The sequence below is a fragment of the Gymnogyps californianus genome, chromosome 1 (genome assembly GCF_018139145.2).
Source record: "Gymnogyps californianus isolate 813 chromosome 1, ASM1813914v2, whole genome shotgun sequence".
Taxonomy (NCBI): domain Eukaryota; kingdom Metazoa; phylum Chordata; class Aves; order Accipitriformes; family Cathartidae; genus Gymnogyps; species Gymnogyps californianus.
Window position 1 is genome coordinate 137,557,638 of NC_059471.1, and position 24,668 is coordinate 137,582,305.

The window sequence follows — 24,668 nt, forward strand, 5'->3', positions numbered from 1 at the left end:
ACAGTCCTCTAAAAGACAGAGCCAGGCTGTTCTCAGAGTTGCACAGGGATTAGGACAAGATTCCTAGGACAAAAGTTGGAATAGTGAAAATTCTGATCAGATATTGGAACAGGCTGCCCACAGACATTGTGGGCTCTTCATCCCTGAAGATATTCAGAACTCAACTGGACAGGGCTCTGAGCCACCTGCTCTAACCAGACCTGCTTTAAGCAGAGGTTTGGACTAGAAAACCTCCAGATGTCCTTTCCATGCCTGATCGATTCAATGCTTTCAGTTTTATCCAGAATAGTATAGTAAAAAAAAAAACCAAACAAACACAACAATCCAGAATCATAGAAGTAGAGGCTGTAAAAAAGCAAATCCACCTTTGAGATTGTTCTTCAGTTGAACTGTACTAATAACTACCAACATCTGCCCAGGATCATTTTAGGATTGGGTTTGCTAATGACAAATGAACCAATTTCAAGAGAGAAGCATGAAAGAGAGAGTACCTCTAGAAATCTTCACTGTTGTAAGAGGGACAAAAGTAGCGAAAACCTAATGAAATATTTTCATTATGAGTTAAAAAAAAAAGAAAGTCTTACATAAATCTCTGTACTCAACAGAGATGTTTCTTGAAGAAGGCTGAGGTAAACTTAGCATTAAGAAAAAAATCTTGACAAGAAAGAAAAATTGCATGGGGACGTTTCTTCTCTGGAAGTAACAGAAAACTTAGTTAATTCATTAATTTGTTCAAAACCCTCCCTAAAAATCATTAAAGTACATGATTTGACAGTGAATATGGTAAGACATCTACAAATAGCAATTCTTTTTTTCAAAAAGAAAAGTCTAACGTTTCATAATTAATGAATGGCTTTTTGAGCCGGTTTTAGTAGTCTCAGTCTATATCTTCCTCTTGGCCTTGACAGATATAGTGCTTTGCTACTCAGTGCTTCCCTCTCAAGAGAAGAGCTGGATATCAGTTCCAGACAGTTCATGCAACTGGGCACTCCAACTATATGCTTAATTTTTTTTAAAGTGCTTATTCACGTAACACAATCTTTTTACTTAGAAGCAAAGAAATTAATCATACAGAAACATCCACTGTTAAGGGTTTGGGAATACTAGGACAAACAGTGGTCTTTCTTCTATAGTCCATGTTTGATAAACTTAAGAAATGGAGGGTTTAAAAGTAAAATAGAAGGGTCATAGGTATTTCAAATGTATTTCCACTTAAAATATTATTAGGCTTCAAGAACTCAGACTAACAACTGAAATACTTCTGCTTCTCTATTCTTTTCTGTTAATATCCAATGTTCCTAAATGCAATCAATTCTTTTTACTCGCAAATCACACTAATGTGTTTTACTAGAACTTAGAAAGAGGTGTCTGTATAATGAAGGGAGAAACTTTCCAAGAGTAAAAACCACCAAGTTCTGCCTCAAGGGAACTTTGTCACAGAATTAGATATCTGAAAATAAAAGGTTTGACAGAATCTTAGTTGGAGCATCATAGCAACACAATTTAATATAACAACATGTCAAACAAAAACATAACTCTTTGAATACATGCTCATACGGATGTGTGGTAACTTGTACAAATAGATGTCAGTAATGCTAATAAAAGAGTGCTCAAATCCTTACATATTAAAAAGGAATATATCCTTTATAGAAAAAAAATTATTTTTAAAAAACCAAGAAACAGGATAATACTAGATGATGCACTGCCTAGGAAAATTTGGTGCTGAGTGAATCACTGATTCTAAAAACCAACACTACTTCCACTGGAAAAAGAATCTTTCACGTAAAGAAAATAAAGCTTAAAAATTCAGTAGATCACCTTGATATGTAGTTAAAATGAGGCTTTTTCTCTTAATTAAAAATAAAATAAAATAGTAAAGGTCCAAATATAAAGGATGCTCAGTAAACCTGGTAGTTAAATAGTATGAAAGGGATATTTTTTCCTTTAACTTGTGTATAGACAGTTTGCAAAAACTGCAAAATGTCAGAGTTTAGAGAATATTATTCTATCTTTATATTAGAAATGCTGACAGGTGACCATGGATACATGAAAAAAAAAGATCACTAGCACATAGTAACTCTATTATGCAAAACAGGATGTGATACCAATTATACTAAATAAAAATAAATAGCATTCCTTTATTATTACAGTATGTCTCCTAACAGACAGGAAGACTCACTTTTCCAATTAATAAAACTCCTCCCCTCAGCTTCCTCCAAACCCTGGAAGTACAGTACTTCTCACAGGGACATGGTACTAATTTGAGGCAAGAAAAAAATATTAACCTATTTCTCTGACATGAGATGATATTATCAAAAAGAATAAGAATTATGTCTCAGATTTTCAAGTCTTAATGATTTTACATTTTACAGTTGCTAGTCTTGAAATAAAACACCTCAAATAACCGTAATAATATTCTTCCCCCTCCCCCCCTCAACCACCTACTGGAAATTCATATTCTATGACAGTTTAATCCAAACACTGAAATAAAACATGACTGGTCATTTTAAAAACTTTTAATCCTTTGTTTTGCAAGCTCTGGATATACTGTTATAAGCAGAAAAGACCAGGCATTACTCCTTCGCGCACAGAAAGAAGAATGCGTCACCATTGCACCTTTTCCTCCCTTTACTAATAATTGAAAAGAAGACTTGATGTTTTGTTCACACATCAAACAGATGATTTTGATTTTTCATACTCTCCTAAAGAGAAGGTTCAAGTCATGGAGAAGCAACTCAAGACATGATTTTAAATGCATTTTCATATGACTTATGAAGCAAACTGGAAAGGTTTCACATTGTCCAACTCCCAATCCTTAAACAAGTAAAACGAAAATGCTAATTTGCTTTCCAACAGAAAACATTGCTGCCAGAATGTCTGTGCACATTATCTTTCCTTTTTTCTTATTCATTTTTGGTCTACTCCTACCTAAGCATGTAACACAACACTTTCATCACATGAACTTTGACTAAATGGATATTATCATAATTGTATGTTCTCTGTTGCAATCAAGAAAAATATATTTACTTCTCACGGAAAAGGCTGACTTCCATTGATGCCTTTGTAATATGATGAGGAAGCTAGGAGCAGAGATCACAGATCAGGCCAGAATGAAAATGGGATTAGGGCTCAATACCTAAGTCCTTTTCAATCAGAACACAATGCTTTAAAATAATTTCTTTCTCCAAGTTGATTCTTTATACCTACTACGCATTTCTAGAATACTCTTCTTCTCTAGTTCCAAAGTTTTTGACAAAGATGGGTAGGCACTACCGTGCCCATTTCAGAAAGAGGAAGACATTTTCTAAGAGGTCCTATATCCAGCAAATTATCAGGACATTTAAGTAATTTAAGTGCCAAGTATGTGATGAGGGCACTGATATCAAGAATATTACTCATCAGTTAACAATTAAGGAAAAATTATTTCTCATTCAAGAGGAGTTAAACTCCCCCCACCCCCAAACAAACAGGCAACAACATACCAGCCAGATTCTTCATCGATCCTATAATCCATTCAATTTTGTCTCCTTCCCTAGCTAGCCTACAAAGCTAGGCAGGGAGCATGACAGGCACACCCTAGAAGCACAAATCCAACAATTTCTTTTCCAAGATCTGCACAACTTCTCAATTCTATTAGCAGTTAAAATATCATCATGTAACAAGGCTTAGCAGGCAGATCCTTCCAGAAATAGAAAAAAAACCCAAAACATATTCTGCTATGCCACTAAGCAGACATTGATCACCTTCAAAATGCCTCTGCCTTCAACAGTACTTCTCTCTGCAGCAATGATGGCATTGATGGCAATGTGGTATTAGAGGAGTAAGGATATCCATCCCTGTATTACACTAGCAAGCACACACACAAAAACCAGATAATTCATAAAACATATATTGCCTCACAGCTAAAATGCAGAATAAATTGGATGCACAAAGTTTATGAAGTATAGGCAATATATGCAGACAAGCCTCCATTCATCACAGTGTGCCTAATTCAGAATGCTCCACATCTTCCCAGTCTAATGGAAACTAATTGTTCTTTCTCTCATGTAATTTATTTTAAATCACAATTCTGTATATCCTCCAAGACCTCTGTTAAACTGGAAATAAATGCATGCCCTTGGAAATAAACACATGCCTAACAGATATTCATCCTAAAGTATAAAACTACCATGCATGTAGAATACATATACAAGAACAAAATAATAACAAACTGTAGTGGACATTTATTTATTTATATATGTATATAGTGAACTTGTATATAATATACATGAGAATTCATGGAATTATTTAAGTTAACAAGGATCTTACATATTCACAGAGCTTAATAGCTTTTGAAACTGGCACTGTTTAAAGAGAACTACTGAAATTTATCCAAAAATTACTATGCAGAAGTGATCCGTTCTAGCAACACTGAGAAAACAGGCAGAACACTCAGGTTCCAAAGAGTAAACGATGCGTAGCGGTATCTTTGAACTACATTAATTACTGGGCAATTACATAGTCTTTAGTCAGCAAAATTCCTAATGAAGACAAGTTTTGCTTGACTAAAGTCAGCAAGAAAAAGCTTGAATATTTGAACAATAACCATTAATACCCTATACTTACACTCAATAATAATAAAAAACTCAATGCATTTAACAATTAAAATTTTCAGGTAATTACTATAATTTCTGTAGAGACTTTAAGAAAAAATTTATGTGAATGGACAACTTCAGCTAATCCAGTCATTTTCTAAAATATCAGATTGTTAAAAAAATATTAACAGAAAAATCACAACTATTTTCCTTCACTCATTATGAGTAGTACGTGAGGCTACTTCTATAAATCAAACCGCTGTTTTCCCAGGACAAATATTGCTGAGTGCACAACTTATATGGAAAATTATCATAAAACATTTCACTAAATAAGAACAAAGAAAATCCTTTTCTAATCCAAAATGCCAAAATAATTCTAAGAAATTCAAGCCTAGTGCAGTTAATGAGAGCAGCTCAGAACACAGCCTAGCTGCCTGTCACCAGGATACTGAATGGGAGGTGCAGTCTGCCAGAAGACCATAACTAAATTCAACTCTGCAAACTGTTGGTCGTCTTTCACTCTTCCCTCACTTTTTTATTTAGCGTGTGGTTCTAGAATTCAAACCTAATGGAGGAACTAGGATTGGATTAATAAGCAAGAACTATACAGTAGCCCCTGCTATAACAAAGATACTGCCAGTGTTCTATCCTTCATCTCTTTTACTAACTCCAGATGTTCCACAGTCATTTATAGTTTAACCAGGTTAAATACACATGTGTGCATTTTTCCATGGAATCCAATGTTGACATACAATTAAATAAATTTTCATATTTTTAAAATAAACTCTTATTTATTATCTAGACTTCTAAACTAGACACTGTAATCAGATCACAGTGTATTTTACACTATGAGGAAATTTGAACAATTTAAGCATAGCTGCTACCCGAAGACAACCATTTAAAATAAAAATGTGTTATGTTTTTTGCAACCACTTTGTTAACTTTTTTTTTAAGAAAAACAATTCAGATATGTTAGAAAGATAATAATTTGAGTGTGTGTTTTATATAGACCATGTAGATCAGCAGTAATAAAAAGTGACTTAAATTTTTTTTATAACTATTTTTGAGCACTCTCACTACTCAGTATTCTTTACTCAACTTTGATATGCATCCATTTTACTAAAATGTATCTTTAATACTCTTCACATCACTATAACTGGATAAATTAACTTCCTAAATCCTTCTTAAACACACTCTGGAATACATTAAGGCAATCCAGCAGGTCAGTATCTTTACCCTTGTAAAAACATTTTGAAACCTCTTATTGATAAGTTCATTTTCTAACAGTATTACCTTGGCCCCTTTCAAATGCATGACAAAGGTGGTTTACTTCTAAAACTGTGCACTGAAAGTATTAAGGATTTATATGACATATTTTCTGCTTGCTATAATTTAAAAAAAAAAAAAAAAACCCAACTCATAACTTTGCTCAACCATGCACATACCACTGGGGCAACATATGTGTGTTTGTGTGTATACATAGAGAGAGAGAGAAAGCGCGCACACTTATTTTCAGTTAGTAAAACAAAAAGCATCTATGTATACCAAAGTCTTCAGGGCACACAGTCAATTTAAATTTAATAGTTTCCAAAAATAAATACAATTTGTCTCTATTTTTGAAATTTTCAAGCATATTAACTCCTGTCTCTTCTTTTAAAGAAAGTATGGTTCTTAAACCAATATTGCTCTTTCAACCCCAACAAAGGGTAAGTCAGGGCTCTTTATAAACATTAAAGGCAGTTCATGCATGTATTGATAAGGATAACTCCAACAAATCTCAGGTATCTTTAATATAAATAAAGTTAGATAGCTGTATCACACACTTTTTAAGCACTTATTAACCAGAAAAAAAGTATACACAAAAATCCTAAAGCAGAAACTCTTTTTTTATCTTCTAATAATAAAATTAATCTGATCCTGGAGTATCAATATCTCATTTTATCATTCATCATACAGTAATTAATATTAAATTTCTGTATGAATCATTTTTAAGTGCACTGTAACTTTTAAACAAAAGTACTTTTAAATTCAGTTTCTGAGACTCTTTCCACAGTCATTTTACAATGTTCCTATACATTAGTGCTAATCAAGTGTGCAAGAACTTGGGGGGGGGCGGGGGGGAGTAAACCAAACTGTTTAAAGTTTCCCATGTAACAGATAGAAACATGAGAAAAAATTGAGAACCCACCAGCAGAACATATTACAGGCCACAAGACTTCACTGAAAACCAGCATTTCAAACTAAGTACAACTTTTGTTCAGTCTATAGTTGATCAGCCCAAGATCCTGATTTGCACACTGGCAGCTTACAAACTAAAAGCAAGTCGACTGTGGCATGTATATCACATGGAAACCTCTTTAGAAGCTTTGCATTATTTCAGAAGTTGCACCCCATGGAAAGTCCTTTTAAAAGCTTAACTGGCAAGTGTATGCTAAAATATTTTGTTTTCCATCTAAAACGACACTAAATTCCAATCCTCAGAGACAGGATTTCCAGTTTATTTCTCTCCATACACACATACTAAACTCAAGAACTGTAACATAGGAAAGCGTTGTTAAAGTTTTGAAAAAAAGAGTAAGCCTAGTGCAAAGAAGTTGACTGTAGGTCTCTTTCTCAGAAATTAAAAAAAATAAAATCACTGCCTTGTGTTCTGCGATAAAGATATTTAAGTGAAAACGTAGGTATTTAATATAAAAGGATACTAAAACAAATTCAAAGCAATGCAATTCCAATCTTTCTCTCAAGCCCACCTCAAGATGAATGAAATCAATCCTAGCTGTGTGTTCTGGCAAAGTATTTAATGAGGAAAAATTCAACTGTAAAGAACTATAAGACCAAATTTTGGCCACAGTACACAGAATATCAGATAGCTTTTATCTACATTCACCTTATTCAAAAACCTTAAGATGACATGGAATGAACTTATAATTATTTAGTACATTATTTAGTATATTTAGCAGTTATTTAATATATTTATTTATTTACAAGCTAACAGAACTTGAGAATCTAGAGCATGTACAGAAAGCACTGTAAGCAACAAAATGTCTTCATGGTACTAGATGACAGGTTTCAAACAGATCTAACTCTATAATCAATATTTTCCTAATTACTTTTTATATGTACTTATTGGCGTCCCCCATTCTATGAAAACTTCAACTGCAATTAAAATAAGGAAAGACGGTTCTTTCTTATTCTTCTCCTTACAATGTATTGTGTTCAAAACTAATTTACAGCCAAATAATTATGCTGATTAAAAGTAGGCTCTTGCATTGGCAGCATGGTTCAACACTACCTTCTTATTTACCAATCAATCAATTCTGTGCAAGAAATTACACTGTAGCAAAAACTAAAGCAAATACAACCAAGAACAAGCAGAGCATATAAGTAGTCTGCTGACTTCTTTGGCTCTGAAACATTTGAAAATAAACCATTCCATAGGACCTCTTTTCCTCTAGGAAAGCAGAAGAGGAGTGGCTTAAGAGTGAATTTAGCATTTGTCTTTACTTGTCAAGGGCATTTATACATATTTACATAGACACCAAGACTATTTCAAAAGTATATTGTTAGTATTGACTTCTAAATCAATATTCAAAGCACTTCAGTTTTGGTTTAGCAGTTTTGTACCTCAATCTGGCTAAGTCTGCCATTACCACTGCAAACTGAGCTAAGGATTCATTGTCACATTCACTAAATAGCCTCTAGCTGCAAACTGTCTCAGAGGTTTTTCAGAAATATTAGCAGAAAAGCACAGCCAGTGCCATTTTCCTTTGTATAAAAAGCTACCTTTTTGCTGGCCTGGAAGAGAAGAGAGTTGACTAGCAATGAATAAGTACTATTTTCATGTCCCCTATTCAAATTAGTTTGGTCGCTCAACTATCTACAACAACCTAGCATCACAAAACCATTTCCAAACCTTTGGAAGTTTTGTATTTTGAATCTTCAAATTTTAGCTGCAGCCTAGCTCAATTAATCAGTGTCATCTATTACAGTTATTACCTACTCTCTCACACACATTAATTCTCACAGATAATACTTACTTAACATCCAAACTCACTTACTTCTCTGATCTAGATGGTACTCTGAATATAAATTTCACCAACTATTATACCAAGGGATGTCTTCTAGCAAGCATAATCACAACTGTTCATCTCTTCAACACCTAACAACTTTATGTATCACTCAGTAACAGTGTCTTTTAAATACAACCTACACTTGTAGCAAGGCATGGCTTTCATGTGCCTTTCAAAGGACTGTGATCGGACACAAACATCTGTAGGAAGTAGATGGTAAAGCATGATACACAGTAACTTAAATTAGTTATACTGTTCTTCATAGCCCATACCTTGCAGATACCATCACAATCAGAAGCAGATTAAATCCGCAACCTTTTAGTACCTTCCTCTACTGCAGGGGCCAGCAGTCAGAAAAATAATACCCACATATTCAGCTTGAATACACAGAACTAAAAATGGAAAAGAAGTTTGCTCCTTGGACAAAGTTCTCAGAGGAGAAGAGCATGAGAAAAAAGTTGTAACTGCAACAGTGATACTACCTGTTGACCAATGTCCTCTGTCCAGGCTTAACTGCAGCCTAATGACACAACAAAGAATATGCTGCCTGGCTTAGCAGACACACATTAACTAAGGACATTGACAGTCCCTTGCACAAACCATCAGGAAATTGCTGTAGAGAAATATAATACGTAAACAAATGTGTTAGATGAACCACTCAGAAAATTTTTTTTTTGTGTCAAGCCTCCCCATCCCAGCTTAGGTCAATACTTACCTGTTTCTACCATATGCAGTTTTATTTTCCTAACAGGTCTATTATCAGTCAATGAATTCAGATTCCTAGGTTTTACCCATTATAGCCAAAACCATATGCAGAAGATTAGGCTAGTTTTCTGACAGCTCCTTTTCCGCTAACTTTACACCCCAGTAGAAAACAGAAATCTAAACAATGTACCAGTGGGACAAAGGCTCGTTTTATCTTGAATTATTTCACTTGAATACAATCCCCAGGGAAGGAGATGAAAAATTGCTTATGAAATTCTAATTTTAAGGCTGGTAACACATCGTTACAGAGAACCCCTTCATAATCTTGTATATTGAATTCAAATTGTTTATGAGTTGCTGCAATTGGTTTCTGCTTTTCAGATGAAGAGGGTTTGTTTGGTTGGTTTTTTTAAATGTTAAACTACTTTCAGGGCTAGGTTAAGCAACCTGTTTTGCTCTGCATTTAAATGAAGTAGGGGATTATATTCACTTTTCACAATTGGGTTAAGAGAGTAGCCACCGTTAACCGAAACTGAAGTCTGCTGCTGCTTAGAGAGTAGAAAGGCATAAAACATTTCAAAAGTGCACCAGTTGTCCTCAGTTTTCTCTGATCAGAGAAGACTATGCAATGTATTTCTTCCCTTACCTCTAAACTTAAGATGTTTGAGGACACAGGATCTTTACCTTACTGAAAAAAATAATTCAGGAAAAACCTCACCGTCTTCCTTTTCTTTGTTAGAATATAAAAGCAACTGAAACTGCTAAGTCCTACATCAGGTGTGCCTGGAGCTCTTCACCAAAAATACACATAAAAAGACATTAAAAATACAGTCTTAGTCCCAGCTGCTATATCACTTCCGCCCAACTAAACATGTACTCAAGTCTGATATCTTGGCCATAAGGAAGTGACTACTTTAAATAATGCCCAAAAAAAAACCCCAAAAATCCCAAACAAAAGCCACCCAAAGATAAAGAACACTGAACAGCCAGTCCTGAAACTTTAAATTTATCTTATAGCTACTGACAAAGCAGCAGTTCGATATTAACACAAATGGAAATCATAGGTGTGTATGACCTGGTCAACTCCCCAGCTCATTTTACACAAAATAATTTGTCTGCTAACAAGCTAGACTGAATTTGGACCAGTGATTTTGAACTGATAGATTCTGGACCTCCATCACTATTGTCCCCAAGGCATTCTGATCTGCCCTACCTTCACCCTTTTAAAAGATCATTATAAACGTTCTTAGTAAAAAACATACAAACTGCAACACTTCTAAAAAACTTCGGATGGACACCAAATAAAAATCAGTGGTTTGTGCTAACAGATCAGAATGCATGCAGTCTGTTTTGCCTTTTTTTTTTAAATAAGGAACGGTATGTTCATTATCACAGATTTTGCCTTAAAAAAAAAAAAAACAAGCTGTCAATAGTGAAGATATTTTCTAAAGTCATCACTGTCTTAGAAAATGCTTCTCTCTAAAGTCAGTCTGTAATTCCCCTAGAAGTGAAGCACAGAAAGTTTTCCCTCCCACACAGAAGATTATTTTTTTTTAAACAGGACTGTCATTGGCCGCAAGCTGCTACCACATCACAGATCAAATCTTTTCCATTTTCTTACTACTACTCATACAGTAATCACAAATCTAATGTGGAAAAGGAATGAAAACTGACTTTCAAAGACCTCAGGTAAAAACACTGCCTTTCTGAAATCCAGGCATTCCAAACAAGGGCTGCTGTACCAAACAAGGCAAAAGGTATACCTACAAGAAGATAAAGACCTGTCTCAACAACAGATACAACCCAATCTGAACATCTAATTATAAAATCATATTATAATCTGTTCTCACCTTATGAATAAAACACATTTACAAAATTCCAATATAAAATTATTCATTCTATTCCATAAAAAAGAACTTCCATTTGATAGAGAAATATTTATACCTTCTGCAGTAACATTTATCTGGTTTCAAATATTGAGAACATTTTCATCACAACCATTTTATAAAAACTCAATGAGCATCAGAAATACAAAAAAAATCAACTTAGAAAACAAACACTCTTAGAAAGATTTGAGTCCCTTAATTATTTTTCAGAACAGGATCTGCATGACCACAATGACGATATGATCCTACTAATGCTTTCCCATATCTCCACAGGCTGTTAAATGCAAATTACAGTCTGTATCCTGCGCCTTTCTAACATGAGTGGCCCTATAAGTTTTAAAGAGTTTGTCAATTGGCAAAACATTTTTTAATTTTTTTTTACATTTAGTTAAAAAAATAAATTAAATAAACATTTTAATAAAAATTAGTAAAATGTTTAATTTTTTTTGTTTTACATTTCATTAATTCATTATTAGTAACTTTAATGATAGATAAAAACATTAGAAAAGCATACTGGAAACAGTGACAATAAGTACAAACTCTGCAATAACAAACTGAAAAACGAAATCCACCAGACTCTCAGGGAACAACTACTAACTCTGTGGGACTCCATAACCCATTTCTAAAATGGAGTCAGCTCATCTCAGAATGAATTTCTGTGGAAAAAAAAAAATTAAACACATTTTTGCCTCCTTTACATTTTTCTTAATGCTTTACCATATAGCCTGAATCAAACTGGGATCAGTTTATATAAGCATGTACTGCAGAATCACATTGCCCTGATGTTACTGTTCCCTTTAGATGCTGACCTAAAGCCAAGAAAAAAAACCATTTATCCGTTGAAATTGCCAAAGCTTTAAGCTTTCTTCAGCATTACAGAAGATGTGTCTCACGTAAATATGTGGACAGAGAATTCAGGAGCCCAATTCTTCATTTGTAGGAGGCACCTACACACCATAATCTTTAAGAATATACTTTGCCCAATGAAGGCGCAAGGCAATCCCTGAGCAATTTCCAGTACTTTAAAAATAGCCTTTACAGACTGTAACAGTAATCCTCTGCAACCAGGCCCAGGGGGTAGTTCCTGACAGAGACACCCCCTGTACATAATGAAAAGCCCCAAATAGTACCAGGGAAAGATGGGCCCCAACCTCAGCAAGGATTAATGACGAGATTTTCCCAGGAAGCAGGTACCTATTCTGGGTATGTAACAACAGATGAAGCGTCTCTAAGCCTGCTCACCTTCTTACAGATTTCCCCTACCTTCATTCAGTGTGCCCAAAAGAACATGTGCAACAGCAAGCATGTCTACTAACAGTTACTTTCTTGAAAAGGGTAGCAAATATTTGTCATCCCTTTCAGCTCACATTTATTCAGCATCCTCACCCACAGCTGCATCTCTTCCCCAGAGCGTTCATAGAATAAAACAGAATATTTCAGTTGGAAGGGACCTACAATGATCATCTAGTCCAACTGCCTAACCACTTCAGGGCTGACCAAAAGTTAAAGCATGTTGTTAAGGGCATCGTCCAAATGCCTCTTAAACAATGACAGGCTTGGGGCATCGACCGTCTCTCTAGGAAGCCTGTTCCAGTGTTCTTGGTAAAGAAATGCTTCCTAATGTCCAGTCTAAACCTCCCCTGGCACAGCTTTGAACCATTCCCACGCGTCCTCTCACTGGATCCCAGGGAGAAGAGAGCAGCACCTCCCTCTCCACTCCCCTTCTCAGGAAGCTGTAGAGAGCAATGAGGCCGCCCCTCAGCCTCCCTTTCTCCAAACTAGACAAACCCAGAGTCCTTGGCTGTTCCTCATAGGACATGTCTTCCAGCTCATAATATTCGTATTGAAATAAGTATGAAATTTTCATTACATTTTCATACACGTTTATCATCACTTGAAACAGATGATTGTAAATTGTATATTTTTCTGCTTCTATTCAGATCAAGACTATAGTGCCTTGGCATGGCTGTGTTGTCACACAACAGCTCTTAAGAATGCAATACTTCATAATCAGAGTACAATTCTTCAATACATACAAAAACTGAAACACAACCAATAAGCATACTCAAACATTGATATTCTCTGTGGTAATGTCACTGTGAACTGCTTTTATAGAAATAAAAAGGGATTTAATGTGATGTGTTAAGTCCTTTGTTGAAGTAAAAGCAACAGCTCTAGTAATAGACTCAGGGCTACAGCCTTGAAATTAGTAGTTTTCCAACTGGAAGAATTTCAGTTTGGATGTTTTGTACCTTAACATGTGCTTGCACACCCTATATCCTTTGTTTCCAAAGGAAAAAGTTTTTAATATTGTCAGCCCTTAGTGCCAGTTTCGAACTGTATTCCATGGACTACAAGCAATCTACTCTCCAGTACAGCTTGCTTTGCCCTGTACAGTATCTGCTACAGCCTTATAATTCAAAGGTAAGATGAACAGAAGCAAGAGTCACAATTTGGAACCATCCTTGCTACCAGCATAATTATTTAACAACTACTTCCTAAAACAAACAAACAAAAAGCCCCAACCATTATTGTTGCATAATCACCCAAAATTAGTTTACATATGTGCACAAAAACCTGCCATCTTTTCCAGAAGGACTCCACTAAAATAAGAGAAGCAATATTCCTGGAGTCTAAAGGCGGAAGAATTGGACAAGACCTGACTTATGTTTCACTGCACCTGAAAACTTGCCTGACTAGTTAATATTGGAGTTAATGTTGGAATGTTATCAGATAAGGAGATTCACAAAATTAGCTAAAACATTCAAATTTGGTTCTTTGATCAAGAAAAGTGCTGAATAGGTGAAAACTTTACATTCTAAAACTATTACCAGAGTTGCTAATGGGAACCTTAAAAATCAGAATTTAATCCTGTATCATTTTCAGCAAGTGGAGGTTTTTAAAGCCAGTGTTCCATAAATTGCCTGAGTTTTTAGATCTTTTTTTACTAAGTTAGCACCATAGTTTGGACATGTTTGATTTTCTTAAAACTAAAACTTAAACTTCGTGCAAATATAACAAGATATATTTTATATCGACTGAAATTAGCAACTTAAACTAACACCATTTCCAGATTCTTCTCTGAAAGACATACAAAAACTGAACTGTGATCACTTTAATGACAAATAGCAAAAACTGCTTTTCTTATATAGGCATTATACAGGCATGAGAAACATTTTTCTTTCTGAGGATCCAAAACACCTTTATAAATATTATGTCCATTCCTCTAGCTCTGTTTCAAAGGCTTGAAAAGTTTACTAGACAATATCTGTAACAAGGTGATCAACAGGAAATATTAGCCTCATGTACGCAAACAAAAAGGCAGACAGATGCCACATCCAGCTGCTGAAAAACTACAGAAGAGTTCTATAAAAATGCCTTCCTTAAAAATCTCTTTAGGAATACCCATCACCACTTTAACAAACAAGTACATGTAAAGTAATAAATTTAATTCACTTTCTTTTAATTCAAGAAGTTCTTTGTGATTGCTTAAAAAGAAATTTATGGGTACATAATTCTGCTTCTCCAACCATATCCTATAATGGAACTTGCATTTTTAAGCCTTGACAGAACCCCCAGAATTCATTTCAGTCACTCCAAAAATAAATGTCAACTGAACAATGTAAAGGAAAAACAGCTTGCTATGTCAGAAAAGCAAAATTCTTCATGTTGGTCAATCCCAAACTCTTCAGGAAGAAAGAATATGAATCCGACTGTATGTTAAGGAAGTTTAGATACTGTTTTATTCTACATTAAGAAAATTACAAATTACTTAATTCATTTCTGTAAAAATAGCACCACTTCTGAAGACTCAGGTCTGGAAAGCAGGTACCATCGCTTCAGGGACACAAAGGGATAAAGGAAGATTAAGGTTGCAATAGGCCTTATCAGAAAAGCTAAATCCAACTTTAAAATTTAAGGTATTTATTTTTACTAACACAAGCAAGGGTTATTTCCACATAAATCTTAAGTCTTCAGAAGCATGAGATAACCAAAACGGAAAAACAACCCCGACCTCGAATTTCTGACGCATTCTTATGATTATAAATATCAAAGTAACAAAGCAGTGAAATGTGACAGATGTTAGAATACAATGCCTGAAAGTCACCTTGCAATACTTTTTAGACAATCTACCACTTAAAATGCTCTTAAAGGTAGATTTAGTCTGCATGACTTAAAATTTACACTGTCTGCAGCCTGAAACCTCTAGTGCGCTAGGGAAAAAGCCCTACGAAAAAGAAAAAAACATAGCTGAAAAAGTAAAGATTGGTTTAACAAGAGTTTTTCCCTTCATTATTAAGATCAAATTAGTTTTACATAAGCAGAAAGAACTTTCTTGTAAGTGCATTTAAGCATCAAAAACTGCACAAATGGACAATAGCAGATTACAAAACACACAACATATCACACCATTGCAGACTGAAACAATCACCTTGTGAACCTGAATGGACTCAAATGAACATGGGCAAGAAGGTATTGTGAACTTTACATTTAAAGATTCACAAAAAGCTTGTTTCCATCACACCACAAACTTTTTTCCATTTGGTGTTGCAAGCTTTCCTGGAAGTTGGTTTTCAGTAAGCCAGGAGGAATCAAGCCAACTGCTCAGATACACACCATACTTAGATGTCTCAGCAGTTCTGTAAACATTTGGAGAATGCCAGTTATTGCCCTTAAGATTGCGATCCAATTGTTCCTCTGGACCAGAAATATGCATTATAGCATAATTGTATTTTGGCACCTACAAATCTATGCAGCTATTATCATCCTGAACATCAGCCTGACACCACATAAGCAGCTAACATTGTCTAGACGACATATATTCTTCACCAAGCTCTAGCAGTAGTTGTGTCACTTGGAAAGAAATGCAACAGAGCTGGTCTAATAGTCCATGGTGTTCAAAGACATGCAGAAAACAATCAAGGAGGATGTAATTAAATGCAAAAGTACTTAAACTGCATTGAGAGTTTTAGTGAGACACTGACTGATCAATATGTCTCAAAATCCTTGTGGAGGTTTATGTATGAACATCACAGATGCAAATGTGTCACCAGGTATACTCAAGTTTTCAACCGTTTCTATCTCTAGGTAGAATTAAACTGGAAGGAAGCCTTAAACTTAATTATTAGCATTGGTCAGAATAAAGATTTGGATAAAAACATGTCCAAAGGTGACAGGCTCTATTTTAATGTCCACTGTCTCAATCTGGTCTGTCCAAAATCCACCTACCTCCTCAGATGAGCTACAATAAAATACCATCTCAGCTGTAAGGCAGAAAGAATCAGCATGTGGAGGCTGTGATGTCCCACACTAACAGCAGAAGGCATTATTGGTGAAGCTACTCACAAAGACACATTGAGGCACAAAGCATATAAGTTACTCTACTAGTCTCCTGTATTTAGCATCCAGGCGTCACCTGTTTGAACACCGCTGTGATTTTCTTTCAGATCCTACCAGCATGGAGTTCACTACCGCACTTGTTAACAGACATTGTCTACCCTGCAAACTCTGTTTGAAAATGGTCAACAGTCTGCTTCCTGTATTAGTGACTGAGAAACTGACATCCCCAAAGAAAAAACAATGAAGTACTAGAACGCTAGCACCAACAGTTACTTGGACATTCAAGCCATGCATATGGAGGCACTCAGAACAAAGTCATCAGTTTAAAAAAATGTATGCAGAAAGGCAAAATCTGAAGAGCAGGAGAAAGCAAAACAGCCAGAAAGCACTGAGAACAAAAACAATTAAGCAAGTCTACAGAAACAGGTGTTCAAGCACTGTGACAAAAACTACCCAAAGCTCCACTAAAATGCTGCAGTAAGATGGCAAGAAATGCATTCACAATGTGTACTTGATAGGCAAAAAGAATTGCAAGAAGGAAAGGAAAATTGCTTGTAAGATAAACTATAGTCTCCTGACAAGAACCAAAGCTGCAGAGAAAGTTCATCAAGGGAGTATCCCAGAGCAAAAGGTTAAGCTCAGGGGCTGAGCTATCAAGGATATAGTCAACCCTATTACACATACGAGAAGCTTCAAACCCCAAAATGTTTAAAGACCAGATTTATAGAAAACATTTTAGATGCCTGAAGATTCAGATAGATTTTCAGAAATACTTCAACACCTAACTCCATTTATAATAACAGATATTGGGCACACAAGCACCTCTGAAATATCAGACTAGGTATTTCACCACAACTTAAGATTCCAGACAATGTTTGAAAATTTGGCCATGCACAGTTTGGCCTCAGAAGCGGAGCAGCAGGGAAGTCATAGCCAAGATTTCCAAACCTCTGGGCTAGAGAACTACTCACAAGGTTTCTCCTTCCTGTTGACAGGGATATCAATTTTCTGGTGCAGGGAAGGAAGGCTCCTACTGTTCCTCTAAACTACTTTTAAAATCTCCTTTTGTAGCCACCCTCAAGTCACATCACTAAGAACAGCCACCACAGCACACGGATATCAATACTGCTGGGCCGTAGCTGTGGCACAGGTAGGGCCTGGACCTGAGGGCAGCACCGGAGGAGTCAGGCAGACGAAAGCAGGCCTCGCAGAGACAATCACCTGCAGCAACTGCTGCAGCCAGGCTCCACCACCGCCGGTATCAGGCCAGCTCCACGCCCCGCAACCCCGGGGAGGGGAGGGCGATGAACCAGCTGGAAACAGCGCCTGCCTCCCCCTGCTAGGCTTACTCGGCGTGGGTGGGCAGCCTCTACAGAGGAGGGCGGGAGGCGGCTTCCCCCCTTCACTTCAGCCCGCTCCGCGGCCGCCCCTGTCAGAGACCCCGCGGCCGGTGGGACCGTCGGCGTTCCGAGCCTGCCGCCACCAACCGCCGCGCCTCGCTCCCGCGGAGGCAGAGAGCGCGCGCGCCTGCCGTTCAGGGCCGCCCCCCGCCCTCCCCGCCACGGGAAAACCGCCCCCACGCGCGCGAGCCGGACACGCACGCAAGCCCCAGCCAGCACGGCCTCACCCGGATGTGGATTTCTACGCCGCTCCCTCCGCCCGCCCGGCACCCCGCGAGTCACGTGGTGTCGGCCCCGCACGCGCGCGTGGGGAGCCGGCGGTCGCTGATTGGGTGCCAGAGAGGGCCCGCGCGGGGGCGGGCGCGGGCGCGCGGGCGCCGCCGGCTGAGGCGGGAGGAGGCGTGCTCCCGGTGCCGGGCTGCTGTGACCGCCGTAACTGCCGCTCGGGGCCCAGCGCCGGGGCACGGGGCGCCGCCGCCGATGGGTGCCTCGGGGAGTGGCTGGTCATCCTCGGACGGCTCTCTGGCCGCCACGGCGCCTTATTGTTCCTTACCGAGCCAGTCACGGAAACCCGACGCCACTGGAATCACCGGCTGGCGCCGGCCCCTGGATGGAGCCTTTGCCTCTTGGCCTTTGGTTCTGCAGTCAAAACGAAGCTGCTCGCCCTGCCTGCCTGCTGACCTTAGGCTCGTTGCTTCAAGCTTTGTCCTCAAACGGCAGCTGCATGTTTAGTTAGCACCAGCTGCCACCCTTCTGCGTCATCACAGAAAAGGAATCAAGAACTGACTGAACAGTGAAGATCAAACCACCCCCCGGTCTGGACAGAAGGCGAAGATAAGCTTTTGGGCAGTTGCTTGAAGGTGCTGAGAGGACATGGCGTAAACTGGCAGAAACTAAGGCGGAGCATCCAAGTCATGAACGACATACCATAGTGTGATGAACTGGGGAAACTTCACTGGTTATTTTCACTACTGAACCTATCCTGTGAACAAAACAGTTTCAGTATCTAATAGAATAGACGCTTATTTAATGAACAGTGCATTAAAAGACATAGAATGAAAACAAATTAGCATTATGGCACTGGAATAGTACACGGCAGTAATTTTCATATTCCGTACTACATGAAGAAACAGAAAATGCAACGGTTTAGGCTGTGTGTCCCATTACACCTGACTGCAGTGTTCCCAAAGGTGGCAATAGAACATGATTTTTTTTTGTAAATAACATATACACCTTTATCAGTCTTTTTACAAGTTATGCCATGCATTAAAAAAAAAAAAAGGCTTGTGCCTGAATCACTATAAAAGTTGAAAGTTTGATGGACATTTCTGAAACATTCATCCTCAGCAGACAAAAACAGCAATTCTAAAGGCTCTTGTTTTCTGCATTCGTTAATCTTCCACTGCAGTATTATCCCAGCTAAAGACCATTGTATAAGTCAGATGGTAGAGTTTCTTCTTGGATGTACAAGGGAAAAAAAATCTTAAGAGAACCTTTTGAATATTCTATATTAATATGTGGACATTCAAGAAGTTCTATAAAGTTTTAGTGAGTAGTTATCTCATTGTTTTCTTTAATACTAAAAGTGAAAATTCAGATTCTCAGGACTTCAGGAGATCCTTTCCAGAATGATGTTCAAACACGCTGTCAGGCCAGGACTGCCTGCTCCTGTTCCATCAATAAACTGAAGATTTCACTTTTTTGACTATCAAGGTATTATTCTCTTTGTACAGATTAATGCAAATTTCTATTACTGATTACTGAAGGCAGTAATCCTTAAGTATGTTATGTTTATAATGAACGTATTCTGTTTTGCCTCTCTGCAACATGTTCCTTTTCTTTTTTAGAGTTTGCCATACTGTTTTTGAAGAAGGAATAAGCATATTCTGGGAAAAAAGCCAAGAAAAAGTAGCTCTTACCAAGCTAAATTAGGTAATTACATTTTCACTGTGTTTTTAAGGCACAGCTGTATCTTTTGGGTTATGAGAATTAGTATATAATATACTTAACTTTATACTTTTCTTCTTATGTAAGGGAAAATATCCCTTCAAAATGCAGACTTGTCTAATTAGCTCATTTTCTCCATTTTGAAAATCAGTAAGAGTAAATGCATTGCTTATTATAATTTTAATTTTTTTTATTTTTCCCGAGTTTAATGGTTTATAGTGACCATTATCAGATGTCTCTTACTTTTTTCTGTGTCAGAATTTGGTAGATGACAAAAAAATGAAATCACTTCTATTTTTATTTTCCACTAAAACGATTACATTAATATTGTATCTCAATACTTTTCAATACTATTTTAATGACAGGTAATAAGTATCAATGAAAGATGACATATAGTTACTCAATTTTCTCTGTGCTAAGAAAATGACACCACTAATGCCATTCTCTCAGTAACTGAAGAAGTCTGATAAAAAATATGCTGTGATTTTGTTAAGTAGATACGCACTAAGATTACAGTATCTTACAGAGTTCCTTGAAGCCTACAATCTAAATAGTCACTAATATTCTAAGACTTTTTTAGTGTCTGTAAAAATTGGGTGTGCAACTTCTATCTGCATGTGTAGTAAACTAATACTAGTCTAGAAAACAAATTCATAAACTATTAAATGTATGTTTCCTTAATTTAAAGTGCTCAATAATTCTTGAAACAGTATGTAAAAGTATCTTCTATCCTTAATTCATGTATCGGCATCACAAGAGAGGAAAGTGTCCCTAGTATACTAAAACAGTTCCAAAAAGAAATCAAATATTAAGGTTGTTTCATGGATGATAATGTTTAGCTTGTCCAAAAATCAATTTCAACATCGATTATGCACAATTCAGATTTTTGTAACACAAGCCTCTATCTCTGGTTGTTTATTTTTTTTCCCAAATTAACTCAAGTGGGAAAAGTCCTTCAAGTCTATAATTTTCTAAATATCTGTATTTTATGGTTTCCTTGGGGTCTGATGTGGTTTTGTTTTGATAATCATCTTCCCTGCTGAGTTGCCACACTGTAGCCCTTGAAATATGCTGCTATTGGTGAATCTACTTCGACTTTTACTTCAGCGGACTTGTGTCAAGGGACTCGTCAGTTAATTTTGAAAATCTCCCTGGATAACGCCTCTTATTTTTTAGGAATATTTCCTATTGTAATGCACCCCAAGGAAACAGAACAAAAATTTTCTTACTGTCTAACACTGCAGTTCATTGAATACCCCAATTTGGACAGACCATCAGTATAAATTGTTGGCATTCTTGCAAAGTGGTACTTATTCTTGACAGCCACCATATTTTGGGAAGCTAAAGGATGAAGACACAAAAGGAAACAAGAAAATCCATTTGTCTCACTCTCAGATGCATTCCCTGAAGCCTGAAATGGACAATTTAATAAATGTAAATTCAGCAAGTAAAGAAAAAGCAAGAGGAGGAAACACATTGCAAGCTATACACTGATTACAGTTTTTAAAAGGAATCAGGAAGTAGAAGCTGTATAGGAGGCTTATATTTGACTTAAGATTGAATGTAGCAATTAGCAAAAGGTTGGTTGTTTATGTTTGGTAGCTGTACTGAACTTTATGTTTCTCTCTAGAGTTTTATGAAATGAAAAAAGACCTTTCATAATACTTAGATTACTGAAAAACAGAAAGTCCAGTATAATTGCACCCAAAATAGTTTGAACCAGTCTAAGACCAAAAACTTCTTAATTTGGGCTGAATGTTATTGTTATGTCTCCTAGAGAGCAAAGTTTATAGAGATTCCTGTTAGTTCTGGAACTTTTTTTTTTAATTGATTCAGCCTTACATGGTAACATTAGGTGGTTATAAATAAGTGGGTAATACCACCCTTCAGTATAGCAGTTTGTGTGGTATGAAGCCAGTCATATTTGTAGGTCTTCCAAATCAAACAATGTTTGTAATGTTATTGGACTGGATGCTTTTTTAAATCTTTGTAGAGAAATAAGAAAAACTCTGTTGAAGAAGCGTGGTTTATAAAGTAGATATGGATTGATTTACCACTATTAAATGCCATCATTAACCTAAAGAGCTGACTTCCTTACTGAGGGAAATTGGTAGTATAACTGACCACAAAATGAAGTATTCACTTTACTTATTCTGAAGCAGATTGAGACAATGGGACGTAGGACAGTAAGCTTCTTTATATGAAAGATTACTATTTTAACACTGTGCCATTCAACATTTTCAAATACAGTCAAGGCTTATAGCATCTAAGGTCTTTATGATCTGTTGTTTGGTGATCAGCAGGAAAGAATGGACCAAGTTCAGCTTGTTAGCAAGCTATCATTTCCATGATAAGAACCAACATACTCTCTCATTCTTGTGGTCAATATTAGGAGCAAGATCCGAACAGTTAAACAGTTTGAATGAGCAGGAGAAGAAAATACTGTGTCAACCCTGAAACTAGCCATCATATGTAGAATAATTTAGTCTGTTTCATCAACTTAAATCTCTGATTTCTGCCATATTGAGGTCACTACTCCCATCACCACCTAGTTCAGTCCTCACTCGTATTACCACAATTGGCAATAAAGCAAAAAGCATATTTGTTGCTAGACCACAATCCGCCTCCTTAGAAAAATTCTGCCACCCTTTTCTACCCACTAAAAAAACCCACAGTCAAAGCATACTACACTTGTTTGCCTTTTAAGGTTTTATAGGAGAAATCATGGTATAGAAATCATTACGATTTCCTTTCAAGAAAATTTACTAAAAAGTAGACATTTAAAGCTCCTGCTGTTAAACAAAAAGCCTGCTATAGAGTGCCTTTTTTCCCAACCTATTGTAATATATTTCTCCTTTTGGATGACAGTAGCAGAACCCAGAGGCCAAGTTCTAAAGTGTTTTTTCCCATTTATAGAATCTGTCTATTGGCAAACGCTTTAGGCAGTTATAGGCAGAAATGTAAAGTTTTCTCCAGGTTCATCAAGTAGGCATTCTGATAAAGTATTGTACTGTACCTGCCATCTCAAGTCATGCAATCCTGTGCATGCAGTGAATTAGTAGTATACACTTTACTAACCTTCTCTAATTGTTACAGCTTTTATGCATCTAAATAGACACTGTACTAGGTGAATTGGGGTTTTTCTGGATTGGGTGTTTTTGTTTTAAATATTTGGTCCTGCTGTTTTTTAAATGCTATGGAAGTACTTTTGAATTTGCAATCAGTGATCTGTTTTTCAGCTACTGTTTTCCAGGATTAATTGATTTGTATGTTAAGTGCATTTGTATAAGCAGCAATGCTACACTGGAGACTTCTTTGTGAAATCATGTTAAAAGGTTTAAGACAGATTTTTGATTCACAAGAGCAACTCTTTTTAAATCAGTTTTTGCATACATCTGCAAGAGCAATTTATGAACAGTGCTCGTCCTTCAAGTGGTATTTTCCTACAGTATTTTAGTTTCCCTTATTTAACGTTAAAATAAATAAATATTTGAGTTCATAGAAATTCTAGAGAAAACAATATTGCACAAAGAAATCACCTAGTTAATCACGGAAAACTGCACAAGTGCTGGGAGTTTGGTTAAGCTGTGAGGGAAATGTCCAAGTAGTCCTTTTTAAAGCCATTACAAGCATACTTGCAGTACTTTAAATCAGTCAAACCTCGTCAACAAGAACTATGGCTGTATTCTTCAGCTGGTAGCTAATGTACACACATTTTGTAGGGATTTGAAAGAGTGGACAAACAAGGTCCATAAATTTTCTCAACACCAAGTTCAAGAACTCTGAACTTTACCCAAAACAAATAGTTTCTGAGGACAAAAGTATTGCCATTTGAAAAGAATTCTATTTTTCCACTTGGCTTTCTTAGAACTTCAGTATTCAAGACTTCTATGGATCATTCTGAAACGTAATTTTATTTCTAATGTAATCAGTACCTTCTCTGCAAAGTTGCCAAGGTACATAAAGTTAAGCGTATGTTGTGGGTTAACCCCAGTAGGAGATAAATTCAATGGGGCAAAAGTTTTCCTAAAGCTTTTGGTTCTCTTCCTAAGTTTTTGCTGTGTTGTTGTTTTTCTGTGTTTATTTTAATTTTTAATAAACACATGAAAAGAAAAGGACAGGCTTTGCAGCACTACTGGATTTGTCCCATCAACATGGTTTTGTGGAGACAACCTCAAGGAATGAGAGAGCAGTTAAATCATGCCATTTCACTTACGTTTAGTACCTCTATTCAGAGTACCAATTTTTGAAAGGTAGAGCTTTATCATAAGGATTTTGTTTGTTTATTTGTATTTTGCTAAAATTACAGAGAAAATTTATAATAATAAGTTTGCTGTATTAATAGCAACGACTTGATACAGACATTAAGTAATCTAGGAAGTCATGCAGTCAGTCCTGAACTTCCCTTAAGCAGGAACTGACACAATTCTCTCTAAGCTATGGAAATCCAGAGCTGACAGTGTAAACAAATGTGTCCTATGAGGCATCTGGGAAACTTAGTTTTGCTTGCAGTTTTACCATAGGTTTAAATTCTGGCATTAGGACTCAAGAATATGAAAAAATACAGCCTTCAGAATCATTCACCAAACATGGTACAGGTATTGCTTTACAATATCAAGCACTTTCTTAAATGATGCACAGTAACATGTGTATCTAGCCTATACTCATTATTGACCTTAGACTCTTCGGCAAGATTTGATATCTCACTGCCCCCTACCCCAAACCATAGAAACGGTTTGCAAGATT

The 24,668-nt window shown here is 36.6% G+C and overlaps 1 protein-coding gene across 5 annotated transcripts in view; it reads right to left on the reverse strand.

Annotated features, from left to right (window-relative positions):
- Positions 1 to 17,983, reverse strand: part of CCDC91 (coiled-coil domain containing 91) — a 161,852-nt gene extending 143,869 nt beyond the window's left edge. For 3 of the 5 annotated variants that reach the window (XM_050915087.1, XM_050915091.1, XM_050915092.1), the window contains exon 1: positions 17,797 to 17,855. The gene's annotated coding sequence lies outside the window, so the exon portion shown is untranslated. Of the gene's footprint in view, positions 1 to 17,546; positions 17,588 to 17,796; positions 17,856 to 17,924 lie in introns of those variants that run through there. The other 2 variants (XM_050915090.1, XM_050915088.1) reach the window with 2 other exon arrangements.
- Between the last annotated feature and the right edge of the window lie 6,685 nt (positions 17,984 to 24,668).